Below are 14,679 nucleotides of genomic sequence, written 5' to 3' on the forward strand. Positions count from 1 at the left end.
ACCTGGGGGAAAAAGCTTATAGAGCAATGGGGCTATCTGCGGCTACTGAGAATGGAGGCATAGGATAAATACTATTCCCACATTTATTCCCCACATTGAAACTTAAGGAACATAGGGGCTACAGATAGATTTTTAAACAAAACACATGGAGGTTTCTGAATCTTCAAATCCTCTGTTTTACAGATATCTTGTAAAGTTCACTTTTTTTTTTTTTTTGCTTTTTACTTCTTCAGCTTCCAGATAAACTATAAAACACTAAATAAAATGAAGAAGCATATATATATAGATAGATAGGATGCTTGAAAGAATTTGTCATCTTCATTTGTGTGGAGGCTTCCTCCTCCTATAGCATAAATTTTTCCTGTTGGACAAAAATTGTAATTTAGTACCTTGTTCAGGGTAGGGGCAGGGCAAGTCTCAGACTACAGCAACCTTGATGCCATGTACTATTTCGAAAATACCATTTAAAACACAAGTATATCCCTGGATATTATCAGAAAGGACCAATATCACACCATTGATACAAAGATAAAAGAAGAGGCACACAAAGATGACTAATAAAGCAGTGCTGTTTGGTGTGGTGTTTTTTTTTTTTTTTTTTTTTTTGGGGGGGGGGCAGGGTGTGTATGCATTTCTGTTGAAGATAAAACACCTTTCATTAAAAAAGCAATAAACTTCAAGGGCAGCCAACTTGTATGCAGAATTATTTTAGGTTATTTTTTTAAGAACAGGATAACTGAAACAAGTTTACATTAAAAAGCCTGCTACACAAGGATGTAATTTTCTATCAAAAGAATCAAAAACTTTTGTAAATTATTTTTTTTTTATCCAAATTAAGAAAAATGTAGCTCTTGCTACAGCCATGGGACAATATAAACTCATACACCAATGTGAGTGTACCAATGCACAGAACTACTGCACATGGAAGCCTGCAAAAAGCTACATGAGCAGCCTGTAACTGGACAAGAAAGCAAGTCTGATTTTTATTTTGTATTCTGATATATCTAGATTAGCTTCTGGTATCTCAGAATAAGTGGCATAAATGAAATCAAGCTTAGCTCCATATAAGCCATTTTTATTCCCAACTTGAAGTAAATTATTACTGATGAAAACAGAAAAAGCACCTGGTATTCCTACTTTAAAGGCAAGAAAAATAAAGCTTTTCTTCCTTGAACCTTTTACAAATTATTTTTACGTGCATCAACAGTTCTTTCTCTAAAGTAAGTCTTCCAGTAGTCATATCAATTTCTAGTCAGGTTACAAATTTGGTCATGTTTGTCCCCTTTCAAGCTGAATTAGCAACCAACTACTCAAATGTACAATGAAAGCACACTTTTTTTCCCACCCATAAATTGTCAGAGCAATTACTATATTAGCTGATTCCCTTCCCACCCCCAATCTCTGTAGAGCTGATCATTTCACCTATGAAATTAAGCTTCCAGACAACAACCAGTTTTGAAACATAAAGGAGAAATTAGTTAAAGGAAATCTGGTAACTAATGACAGAACTGTCCTTTTAAAAACTCTACCACTTAAGTGAGAGGCTATTGTCATACAGGTTTGGGTCATGCAGGTAAGGAAGAGGAATTGAAAAGCAAATATTTTTCTTCCTCCTCACACAACAGATCAGCACAAACTGAGTGGCCTCTTTACACATATGCTTTAGTACTCAGCTTTATTTAACATCATGCCATCCAGGCTTTTTTTTTTTTTTTTTTTTTTAAATCAGCAAACTTTGTAATGCAAAACAAATTTCTTTTAATACTAAGGCTAAATCAAGAAAAATGAGCTGGCCAGCATGTTTTTCCACATTTAGACAGCCAGATAAACTCCTACTCATCTTTACCACATGCTACTGAAGTCAAGTTTTTCCTACAGATGCTCAGTGTCTTACAAGAAAATTTGATGTAGTATTTAGGCATTATTGTATTGCTAACAGTTGGTAAGTTTCAAACTCAGCAAATATATTAAGCAGATTACCTGACCTCCTTGGATATTTATGGAGTAAGTTATTTCTGTTTTTTTTTTTTTTTTTTTTTTTTTAAATAACTAAACAAACCTCAGATTCAAACCATGCCTATACACCACTGAAGTCTGCAAGATCCCTTTACATCTTGTCTTGTAATCAGCATTTCTTATAAGCATTTGTGAGAGTACCTTGTAAAAGAAAGGTCTCAGTAATGTACATTTATGTAGCCAAAACCAGAGCTTCTGGTAAAGCTCTGCCAGCTTCCAAGGTAACAGCATACCTGATTGTTGCTTCCAGTTTGTTTGCATGCAAGGAGCATACTTAAAAGGCTATATTTAAGATCTTCCTTTCCCTTCACTCTAAGATTTTTTCAGTTGCTTGTAACTTTGAACATACTTGAACTACTCAGGTTTAAGTCTGCAAAGGATGCCTTCTCTGCATCAAAAAATCAACACATGAATACCCAAGATCTCAAACGCTCCCCTGAACTGGAGGCAAGACTTGCCAAACACAGCAACGGGCTGTTCAGTATACAGATTTCACCTCCATCACTCTGCACTTTGCACAATTTCAAGACAAAGATTTGCCAGAGATTCAGTGCTACAACTTTCGCAGCTACCACTTGCATTGATCATAGTTCAGCATAGTTCAGCCAGCGAGGAATCTCTTTATAATTGTAGCTGGAAGCTGTAGTGAAGCCAAGAACCAGAACCGAGAACTTTAACATTGCATTCATAGGAATGAATTGAAATAGCACTTAAAAAATCACTTCCACACATACTCCTGCTGTGGAATAAACGTGCGAGCTTAGGATTTGCTATCTGAATAAACAAAAACATCCTCCGCTTTTTAGAAGCATCTGAAAGGTCACAGTTTTTATGCCAAGGGAGGCGAGCACAGAATTCTGAAGCTGAGAATCCCGTCATCTGTTTTTTTTGTTTTTTTTTTTTTTTTTTTTTTTTTTTTTTTTTTTTTATTGAAGGAAATCTATCTTCAACAGTCCCACTTGTAAGATGTCAAGAGAAAGGCAATCACTCTCAAAGGTCATGCCCAAGTCCTTCTGCTTATATGATTGAAGACAGTTGAAAACTGCATCTTTCAGAGTCAGCAGTGTACAGCTTCGAAAAAACTGCATACTACGTGGGAAAAAGCTCCCAAAGGCACTGTGTCAATTTGATATGGCCTAGATACTAACTGAAATTGGCATACCTCTATACACAATTCTTGTAGCTATGAAGCAGTTCTCTAGAAGGTACTTTCTCATTAAATTTCTGTATATGGTACACATAAGGCTTCGGTACCAGGCAAAAACACAGCCTCGGTTCCATTAACTCTTTTGACATATGTTAAAAAAAAAAAAATATTTCCAAACCAAATTATACTGTGATACTTTGACAATTTCTAGAGCACAACTAATGCTGTAGCAGCACTCTGCACTATAGAGCATTGAGCATTGACTTTTGAGTATTTTATATTTTCTTAGTGGTATGCAAGCTTTGCTAATATGCACATGACTTCTGAAATTGATGAAGGGGAATTCAAGATTTCTGAAAGTAAGATCTGCAGATAGACATGTGTTTTATTACAATGATGCTTCACTTTACATACCTCTTCCTCAACCAGATAAGCATCCCCTGCTCACTACAGATTTTGGTCTGTCCAAGCCAAAAACACTAGTTAGCTCAAAGACTTGCTCTGTTCCTCTTTTAGTGCTTTATTCTTTACACTTGTTGAAAAATCTGGAGATTAGTGACAAATATACCAAAACACCTATAGAAGGTAAAAGTTGCTAGCAATACACACGTTGCAAAGTGTTATCAAAACAAGCTGTTAATTATTTCAAACAATGTACTTGTCATGCACTAAAAGTGCAAAGTACGCAAAGAGAATGAAATATCTTTGCTGGCTTCTTCCGATTCTGCTTGAGCTGCTGTGAGGAGTAACATGAGTGGTAAGGCTGAGAAGCTGATTTACAGGAAAGATTAAACATCTTTGCTTATTAAAGGTGAAGAGTGAGCATGAGTACCCATGAATACCTGGTAGATTTCTAAGATCTAAGATCTTCTTTTAAGATCTACCTCGTGTGACACACAAGGAATAAAAGGAAAGCAATGAATACTACAGAAGAGAAATTTGATACAAGCTTCCTTACTGAGATGTTCTATCAGTAACACTAATTTTAATTTTGCAATTACACTGTAAAATCACTTCATGTTTCAGGCTATCACAGATAGGTTTTAAAGGATGCTACAGAGAACAACTTCACTCTGATGGTGTTACAGACTAATTAGTCATTTTTACCTAACCCTGTTGATAACTCTGCTTAAGTTTGGAAGGACAAGCCAACAGCTGATGGGTCAAGGCAAGTGAGCCATTACCTATTCTGCTGTCTTCTTACCCTTCCTGTCCTAACCACTCACTCCCTACATACTTATCCAACCATCTCAGTTGTTTTCCTTGCTTACCCCCTATTTAAGTGCACAGCTGCTGCTTCTATCCTGTATATAAATGCATAAACAATGAAAACAGATGTTGGTACAGCATACGGAATTCAGTACAGAATTCATGCATTATTCTACAATACATTTCATTAAAACAGATTACCTATGGAGACTTATGAAAAACAGGTAGTTTATAAACAAAAATATCAAAAAAAGGAAAATCTCAGCATGTCAAAGGGAGAAAAAACAAAACCATTTTGAAAGTATTTGTCTGCTTCAAACTCATTAAGTTTCACACTGATACCAAACAACAGCTATGCACACAACATACAAAACACTGGAAAACCTACTGAGCCCCACTGTGTAAGCCTGCTAGAGTACTATACCAATTCAGTGAAACAAAGTTACAACATATATTAGAGATATTAAAAGGGCTAGATTTTTATGTCCTGAAAAATAAATTCATGAGACTTAAAATTGCTGTAGTTCAATGAAGTGAATAACCCAGTAAAACTCAAGAAAAATGTATATGAATATGATTAGATGTCTGTAGAGACCCTCTATAAAACTTGTGCAGAGGATAACATGTTCAGCCCAAGAATAACACTGTCTACATACAGCTGAAAGAATAAAGCTATAAGAACTAAGCCAGATGCTTTAAGTCTCAGATCAAAAAAAAATCTTATGAAATACATGTCATTTTACTTAAGAGCTGCATTATAAGGACCAGAAAAGTAAATGAATTATTACAGGTAAAGAGGCTTTCCTCAGAAGCTCCTATGGTAAGCAACTGCTAAGCACATCCCACCAGAAGAGCCCTACTCTTTTGTTTATTGCTGAGCCTACTCTTGATAATTCTTTTACACAGAACATCGAAGGTCAAAAACAGGAAGGGAAGAATATAGTGTTTTTTTTATTTTTACTTTTCCAGAAATTAAAGTGTGAAGGGGAAAGCAGGTGTCACTGGAAGACAATCCCTTGGTTTTCAACACTTTGCCATGCTGAAATTGAAATCCTGCTGGCAGGATTTCATAATGAATTCTTACTATGGGCAAATAAAAATCACGTTGAGAACCTCAGTTTCTGATTTGCCTAGGGGAAGAGAGCAAAGAATATCTCCACTTCTGCATGACTGTGGCTATTTATACAGTGTGCAAATTTGCAGATGCAGGGGTCACATCAAAAAAACAGCAGTACCAAGGATGTTCTTGGATAAACCTAATGGTTAGGGAGCAGCAGGTCAGAAGGTTTAGTGAAACCTAAGACAAGTCTTGGAATCTACCTGGAATACCAAATGTAAAACTAGTATTTTACACAAGTTCATATTAAGCATGAATAGGTAAACAGCGTTATAACAGACTGAATGCAGTTTTCCAAGATTATACAGGGAAACTGACAATATTCCTCATTTCTTGGCAAAAAGATTTTTCCTTCCAAAACCCAAGTTACCAATATGTGGGATAAGCTACAAATGTGTGTACGCTATCTCAATTCAAGTATTATTCAAGTACTTTCAAGTAATTATTCATTATTCAAGTATTCAGTCAACATGTGTTAACAGCATTACTCAAAAAATACCCATGAAATCACTGGTGTCAGTGTTATCACCAAAAACTTTAATCATAACAGAAACAGCACTTTAAATGTCAAATTAACTCATTTCTTTAAAAGCTCAGCTCTGTTACCTAAATTCACTGCAAGATGTTTCAGGTGAGTAGGACTTGCATGAATAAGTGTCATTGAATAGTTAGAGAATTACAATGTCAGGAACATCTTCCACTGACTGATGTGTTTTGGTTAAAATTTCTTCACAATTATCTGAGTCAAATATAACAGTGGCATATGATTTTTTCCCCCCAGTCTTTAAATCCTCCTACAAGTCCAGAAAATACTGAAGTCCCTGGTAAAGAACCAAACATCTCCCACTAGAACATCAGCCAATTTTAGTTCTCAATAACTTTGCCTAACCTGTTTTACTTTGTCCTTTTCTCTTCTCACTGTAGTCACAGGTCTTACCTCTTGTAACAGGAAATAAACTGCAGATTCAACTAACATTCTCTGGACCTCTGCTGTGCTAAGAAACAAAATGAAGAAGCCAGCCAATTCTACTGCAAGTCCTTCACAAGGAGTCACGTAATGGACTTCCAGTTTAGATGCACAATGCAACTTTTGTTAGTCCTCAGAATGATTATGTAGGCAATGTCAGCTGCCTGGCAAAACTGACCAAAGTGGTACAAGACACCACAGAACTTTCATGCAATAACCTGCAACAGGTAGGTCCTTCATACAGTTCCACCATTCCAAAGAACACCACTGCTGTATAACTATGTATCATTAGAGGTCCTCTGTCTTCTCATGATGTGAAATTTGTTTTGAACTATCTCACTTTCAGGGAGGACTGCAAAAACAGATCATCAACCCTCTGCCTACTGGAAAGAACCGTGTAGGAGGAAGTGACAATGCTACTGAGGTGTTAAAGAACTGTCACATGTAAAAGCACTACCACATTTAAAAGCACTAATTTCTTCTTATGCTGTAATCAGCATGGAAAGTCTGACCTATACGGATATCTACGCAAACACATACCAAATTAATACAAAAGCCTGCAGTCTTTTGCTCCTTGAAATCCAGTGCTGGTTTAAGGTATTAGACTGCAATCTTTTTGAAAGATCATCTTCACAGCTCCTAGAAGGCAGACAGCATTACACTGACAAATAGCCTTCAGAGAATGACAAAGAATGCCCGAAGCTAGTCTCTTCCTCTCCATCACCCAAGAAAGCGTGTTTTAACAGTTGTTCCTTTAATAAAAATTGTCCTTAATTTCATTATTAAAGATAGAGACTCCCTAACATACTTCACTGGCCTGACATGCCAGCCTTCTCTGCAATGCTGTTGTTGCACTAATGTAAGACAACAGGGTGGGAGGATGGTTATCAAACAAAATGAATAAGCACCAATGCTCTACTCAAGCAGAGATGAACATTTCTAAATGTAGTCAATATGTTTCTATTTGTAATTAGGACCTTATTTAAAAGTACTTGAGTGACTACTGATCCTGCAAACCCATTGCTATAAACTACAAACCTCCCATTAACTTCTGCAGTGCAGTGTGAAGCTCACTGTTTAATGATTCAATTCTCTTAAGACTAAGATTTACAAGGAATAACACAAAGATTCCTGCATGACTTCAAAAATATTTAAGGGAAAGCCATGTTTATGATATTTAAGTTACTTCAAATAAGTTTGATACATTTATTTTTGGAGAGTTCAAAAATTCACAAGAAGCCCATAAAACTTGCAAAATCCTTACATGAAGTCCCATTCTCATCAAGCAAGTACGATCATAATATGAACTACGTGAATAGAACTGCATGTATTATACATGCAAATAGAATTATACTAATTCAAAACTTGTTGTTTTTTTTCCTATTACCAAACACATGGTTGCTGGACCCTAGTCACATACAATTCTGTAAGCTACATGCCTGGAGAAATTTCAGGATATTCCTCAACTCTGATAAAAATTTTCAAGGAGGTGCAATCCCACAATATAAAACCACATTAAAAAAATATTTCTAAACAGAAAGGACAGATTCAAGAAACAAACTACCATTTGTAATACAAGTGGAAGAGAGCTTGGAGTATGCTGACATTTTAATTTCAAGGACAGAAGAGACTCACTTGACCATGTGACTAGCTACAAGAACTATGATCTGAGAACAAGTGCTATTATGGTTAAGACAATGGAATAGAACAGGAGAAATTTATTTTCAAGAGGAAATTGAAACTACTCCAGGGGTCAGATAGTCTGTGTTATATAGTCCATTTTAGACTTAAAAAGCTACAGTTAAACAAGTGATCAGAACAGTGACTTGCTCAACAGAGGAGAAGCAAGTAGAAACACATCCAACACAACTTTTTATCATGTTAAAAAATGTTTAACCCCTATTATGCTCTAGTTAGGTGTTCTGTCATTTAATACTGAAGCAATACTTAAATGATAAAAACAGCATATTTTACCCATGCCTTTATTCAAATATTATATACAAAATAGTCCTACTAACTCTGAATCCAGAAAGGATTTGCTACATATTGAGTAACAGATTTTCACACCTATGGGAATCCGTAGGCCCACCATTTCTTTCCTTCTGACCACAGCCTAGGGTACAACCTTGGAGTACTTCTCAATGAAACCCCACTTCACACTGCTCCTGCAATCACCATTTCACAGGAAAAGAAATGTGAGCATACAGATGAGAAGAAACAGTATGAGTCAGACAGGTCCCCAAAGGCAAGGACCAGACAGACCAGGACAGAAAAACACGTTAACAAACCTACCCCTCCAGCTTGCTCCAGTCAGTATAGTCGATACTAGGCCTCATACAAAGCTGCATCTTCAACACCATGATGGTTCAACAATTTCCCTCATTTTGTGGTGACTTCAACAAAAGAACACACAAAAAAAAAGAGGAAAGCAAAAACACCCAGGCTCAAACCACCTGCCCACAACAGCCTGCACATGGGGTTCTCTGAACCACACAAACCAAAGCCCAGACACCTGTCCCCACAGGTGCTCCTTTTGAGATAAAAACCTACTCATAAGTGAGCCCACCAATTCATTATAACCTCTCCAAGCCTGAACCACACCTGCAACACCACAGGGTGAGGGTGGGTCAGGCTGAAATTCTCAAGGCACTCCAATGGACTATGACATACCCCTGTCTTGGCAATTTCTGCTCATTTCAGAGTGCATTTTTCTGAGACAGTAGCCAGCCTTTCAAGCTTTCTATTTGTGTTATTTTAAACCTGTAGACACAGTTCTTCTTGAAGTAGCCACTCCTTAACCATGTCCTATAAACCATACATACTGAATAGAATCGGCTCATTTGATACATTTTATTGCAATGTACACAAAGTAAGTTGATGTCAGTAGATTACACCTTCCCTTTACAGTATAAGAGTATATCTACACTTTCATGACACTACACACTGAAGATTACAAACTAACAGACCTAATAACAAGTTAGACAATGTAAAAATTTACCCAAACTTTCAGCAAAACATGCATCTTTAATGACCTATAAAGCGTCCTGCAAACTTGTCAACTACTTTGAGTCTTCAACCTACAAAAAGACTTTGAAAAGAACATTCTAGCACATTGAAAGCATATTTCCCTAACCTTAAGTTCTTAAAATATAAATATAATTCTTACATATAAAGTTATATATAAAATACACACTAAGCAACATCTGGCACCAAAACAGTCCTCAAACCTCATGCTAAATTAAACATCATGCTCATCTTCACACTGTAGTTTGTCTTCCAGTCTAATTAGCTCGAACTTTTGAGGAAAGTTTCCATTTGATCCAAATTCAGTCCCCACACACACCCCAGCCAGCTTCCAACATTAGCAGAGCCTTAAAAGTCAATTTTTGCCCCATTCACAGTATTACTGTCATTCTCACAATTGAACCAATACTCTTCTGTGCTTGATGTCAAAGTTAGTACCCCAAGCAACAATCTGCATGAATCCCTGAAACTTAAGGCTTCCAAACTTAAGGCTTCCAAAAAGGGAGCAAGAGTCTCCCTACTCTAAATTTGGAACAGAACTTCTAGATTTGGAACAGAACTTCTGATTAAGCCCTTTAAACCATTACCAGAAAGAACCAGTCTCTGCTAGTTATTGAGAATTAACAAACACTAGTCATATTAGACTTCACCTGACCAGCCCAAACCCTCCTTTCATAGGGCTTAAGGAAAAAAATAGTAGTAATCAACTCAAAAGTTACTGTTCTGTGAAACCAAAAAATAAGAACTGCTAAATCATTAATCTTCTTGTGGACCAAAGCAATACAACTGTAGCTCTGAGCAGGCCATATGCCATCCATATGCCATTTTTGTAAAATTGTGTTTATGATCCTCATAATGGTTTATTGACTTGTCCCTGACTTGTTTATTTCCATTATCTGTGGAAAATATTTTCTTATAATTTAATGGTAAAATGAGTTTTTGAATAATGAAGACTAGTGGAGAGATAAGGGTGGAAGTCATATGGAGCTGGAGGAATAATTGAAGACTCTCTTAACATCGGCATTTTTTTTCCCCGAAATACTACTTGCTGAATACACAGTCTTCTGTGCTGATAAAAATAAACAAAGCCCCTCTGTGTGGTGTTATAATACTGTGACTTCTATAAGAAATAGCAGAGCAGCTGCTACCCTCATTAAATTAAATATAGTAGCAAAATGCAATGAATCCTAAATTGTACAGTGATGAGCTCTGAATAGATTGCTATTTGTCCTGCTAGATGCTGATTTTGTTTGTACCGTGATTCTTCACTGCTTCCTTAATCTCATGACAGACATGAAGCACAGGAGTCCAGGAAATTGCCACCCCAGGACACAGGGAGACAAGCTTGATAGAATCCAGGCTGCTTTACTTTTTATAGAAAGAGATGAAACATCTCCATTGTTTTCATGACTACACCACATTTACTCCTCTATAGTGCAAATTCATTTTTCCTTCAGCAACCTGCAGTATGCCTCAAATATAGCTCCCAGGAAGGGGGATATTTTTGTTGCTATTGCACATCACAAAATAGGAAAATGATCAATTTAAACATTTAGTATAATGAGACAATAGGCATCTTGGTTTTGAATGAGGGTGAAAATAGCTGTGGAAAAGGGGCATGGAGATTGGCACGCAGATAGGTCTTCCTAAATGAGATACATATTTTTCCCAAAGTAACAAATAGGATTTCACATTTAGCCCAACATATTTATTACTAAGTCAATTCTTATTGGTTTCAGTGTGGCAGACATTTTACCACCACGGTACCTCCCTCAAAAAACATTCAAGCTACATGAAAGGGATGCTTTTATTAACAAGCAGTAGATAAGGAAAGAGACAAGATAAACAGTCATTAATAGTTTTTGTAGGAATAAACTTCCTTCCCTATGCAACATGATAGTAGTGGAGTCATCAGGATTCAAAGTATAACAAGAGCATTCAGCTGCTAGCAGCCCTCATGTAAAACTCACATCAATGTCATAAGCCCTTTGCCATGCACACTTGCAGCCATCTCTAAGGAATATGATGACAATTGCACTGAGCATATCTGTGCACAGAACTGATAATGGGAAAGGGATGAAAGGCTTTGCCCTTTCAAAGTAGAAAAATGTTTAGGCTTAAGCACCACAGGTGCACCAGATCAAGTTCACTGAAATTAGGTGCTCTGGTCTTTCAAAAGGGTCCAGACACAATGTTTGGAACAGTGGTACTCAATTCTTAAGCATCTTGAAAGTACAATAAACCCCACAAGCTCTGAGGGTTTTTTTACTCACTTAACACAAGGTAATTAAGAATATATGGGAAGAATTGACAGGTGTCCTCACACTGACCAAATCACAGAAAAAAGATAATAAACACCTTTACCCTAAACTCAACTAGCAGTGCCATTCAGATGTCTTGCTTCTGTACTGCAAAAAGGTAGCCCCCTACTTGAAATTCACAACACTTAATTGTAAACAGTGCTTTAAAATAGTTCAGAAGCTATGGCTGGGCATTGCTTTAGCTACTAAACTGCTGCAAAACAACCCAGACAGCAGACATCTACTAACTGAACCAACTTTCACACTATGACATACAAAACCCTTCAGTTGAACTTCTGAACTTCTGGCAGTTCAGAAGGGAATAATGGCCTCTGTGAGCCAAAGCCTGGAATTACACATCACAGACCTACTGATCAAGGCTCCTGCTCCAGTGCATGTTTCCATATTTCACTGAACAGGGACTGAAATAACCCTCCCTCCACAAGCAATAATTATCATCCAGTCTGAACAGCAAGACACCTTGACCTAGGTGTCTAACCTGGGACAGTAAATTCCAGAATGCAGCCAGGTTAAAATGAGATGCTGTCATTAGAGTTGTGACAACTCAGTCTTTTCATCAACTTTAAAGAACAAAAAAGTATTTTTCATTATTTTCCAAGTGCCCAACCACTACTAAAACAAGTCTTGTGACAATGCTTTCCTTAAAAGGACTCAGCAGTACAACTTCCCCTTTTATGGATAACTGAAGTTCAAAACCAGAAACTTTGGACTGCTTATCCCTGAGTACCTATAACAAAAGAAGTAATTTGGTGTAAGAAAGTGTTGGACAGAAACAGTAGTGTTTAATGAGATCGCTATGAATGTACTTGTAAATGTTGTATAGTCCAGAAATCCCAACTGCAGTGTAACTTACCATCCCTGTCTTCAAAGCAGGGAGATGTGGTTTTTAACTAACTGCCAAGACTCAAGACAATACATGACTTGGAAATCAGACAGATTTTGCTAATCAAGTCATTGCATCAGTCTTCTATAAAGCATTAAGAGCTTTTCTCTCACTGTGAACAAGCCATTGTTTAGACAACCTTTTTAGACATGCTGAGAAGCATTTTTTAAATAGAAAGGACATTTTAATTGTGGGTGGCATGAATCAACTATCTGAAAGAACAGCTGCATCTTCAGATGACATGAAGAGAAGTGTGATCTGGATGTAAAGTATGATAAAAGAACATTTTCTTCTCCATTTGCCATTTTGTGCAAGTTCTCCTACCTCAGAAATTTAATTTTAACTGTTAACAAACTAAAATAGAAAATAAAATAGTAGGGAGGGCGCTTTTATGTGCCACTAAAGCCTACGTTAATCTGTTTCAAAGATGACCTTAAAAATTGTTTTCTGGTCACTGAACCACAGTGCTTCATAGCAGTCAGGGATGAGAGAAAATGTTAAATAATTCCGATTTCATGAGTCTAATAACTGAGCCTTCTCATTTTATGTTATTTTATTGGAAGCAAACATTGGAGTCCCAACAGTTTGAAATTCAACCTTTCCAGCTTAGGCATACTTTAATTATTCTTGTAGCATTATTACTCATGTCTCATATGAAAGACCTTACATGCAAGAAGTGACATCAAGAACTTAGAGAAAGTGAGTTATAAAGCATGACTTGGAACTCAGGAACTGACTCCCACCCTCTGGCATGCTGTCATCAACACTTAGCAGTGCTTCGTACTTCATATACCACAGCAAATGGAAAATGAGGTAAAATATGTATTCCAAATAACATTCAGTACTCTACATACTCGGTTCTAGCTACTGCAGACATCATTCACTCCTCAATAGAGAAATGACATAAGGACATAAGACCATTTCAGATCTTTGAGTTCTGAAGATTGAAGAAGCTTATAGGATTTTAGGTTTATTCTTTTGTGGACTACAGTACAATTTATAAAAGAGCTTCAAACTTGAAAATGCAGCATTTCTGGTTCAGTCTACTCTGGAAGCTGACTTATATAATGCCTATGACCACAGTACAGCCAACAATTACCTGGTGAATGGAAGCAGTGTAAACCTAGAGGGAGGAAAAGAAATGTTACTCACGTTGTGTTTAATTTAAACTGTCAGATGCAGTAAAGTTAGTATCAGCAAAAAAAGGAGCAAAACTGCTTTCCGACTATTCCAAAACCTTAACAGCTTCTTAGGTGACTTTCCTCAGCACCTCAGTTTATGAAAATTCAGAGTTATCTCATAAAGCTGACAAATGCAATAGAAATAGATAGCAAAGCTTTGAGAGAGTCATTATCAGGAGATGCAGTTATATCAAAATCAAAGATTCATAAAATGAACATCAGTTTTGTCAATGGCACACTGTTGAGGGGAAAAGTCTGAAATCTGAGGATAATGGGGAAGAATTTGAAACAGGAGTTATAAAAAAATATTTCAATCAAGATGAGGGTGTTTATCCTCGCCTGGAAATTTTCAAAATACTCTTATACTTCACTCAAACCTTCAAAATCTTTCATTAAATTTAATGTGTTCTCCACCTAGCAACAGACATTAACCCATAATTTTAACAATTGTATTTATTGAAAGCTTACTGGCAGTTTTACAGGAACTTGTAAAAACCAAAATTATACCTCGATAGAGAAGAATCATTTGGCCACCATGCAAATAAGCATTTCTCTGTTCAAAGCAAAGAGGCTAATATGGTTTATAAAATATGTTGGGTTATAGCTAGTCCAGCTTGTAGAGACTTTGAAGAATAGAGAAATAGAACTAAAACTGACATGGCAGTAATAAAAATTCACTTTCTTGTTGCACAAGTCTTGCCTAAAATGCTCAAATTATAATCAGTTTATCAATCCACTTAACCTGATGCAAGTTCCTTCATAAATCCTTAACCAGTTTACAAACAATTCTTATTAAGCCCAGAAATCCTTGGAA

This window comes from Aythya fuligula, chromosome 4 (assembly GCF_009819795.1).
Source record: "Aythya fuligula isolate bAytFul2 chromosome 4, bAytFul2.pri, whole genome shotgun sequence".
In the NCBI taxonomy this organism is placed as follows: domain Eukaryota; kingdom Metazoa; phylum Chordata; class Aves; order Anseriformes; family Anatidae; genus Aythya; species Aythya fuligula.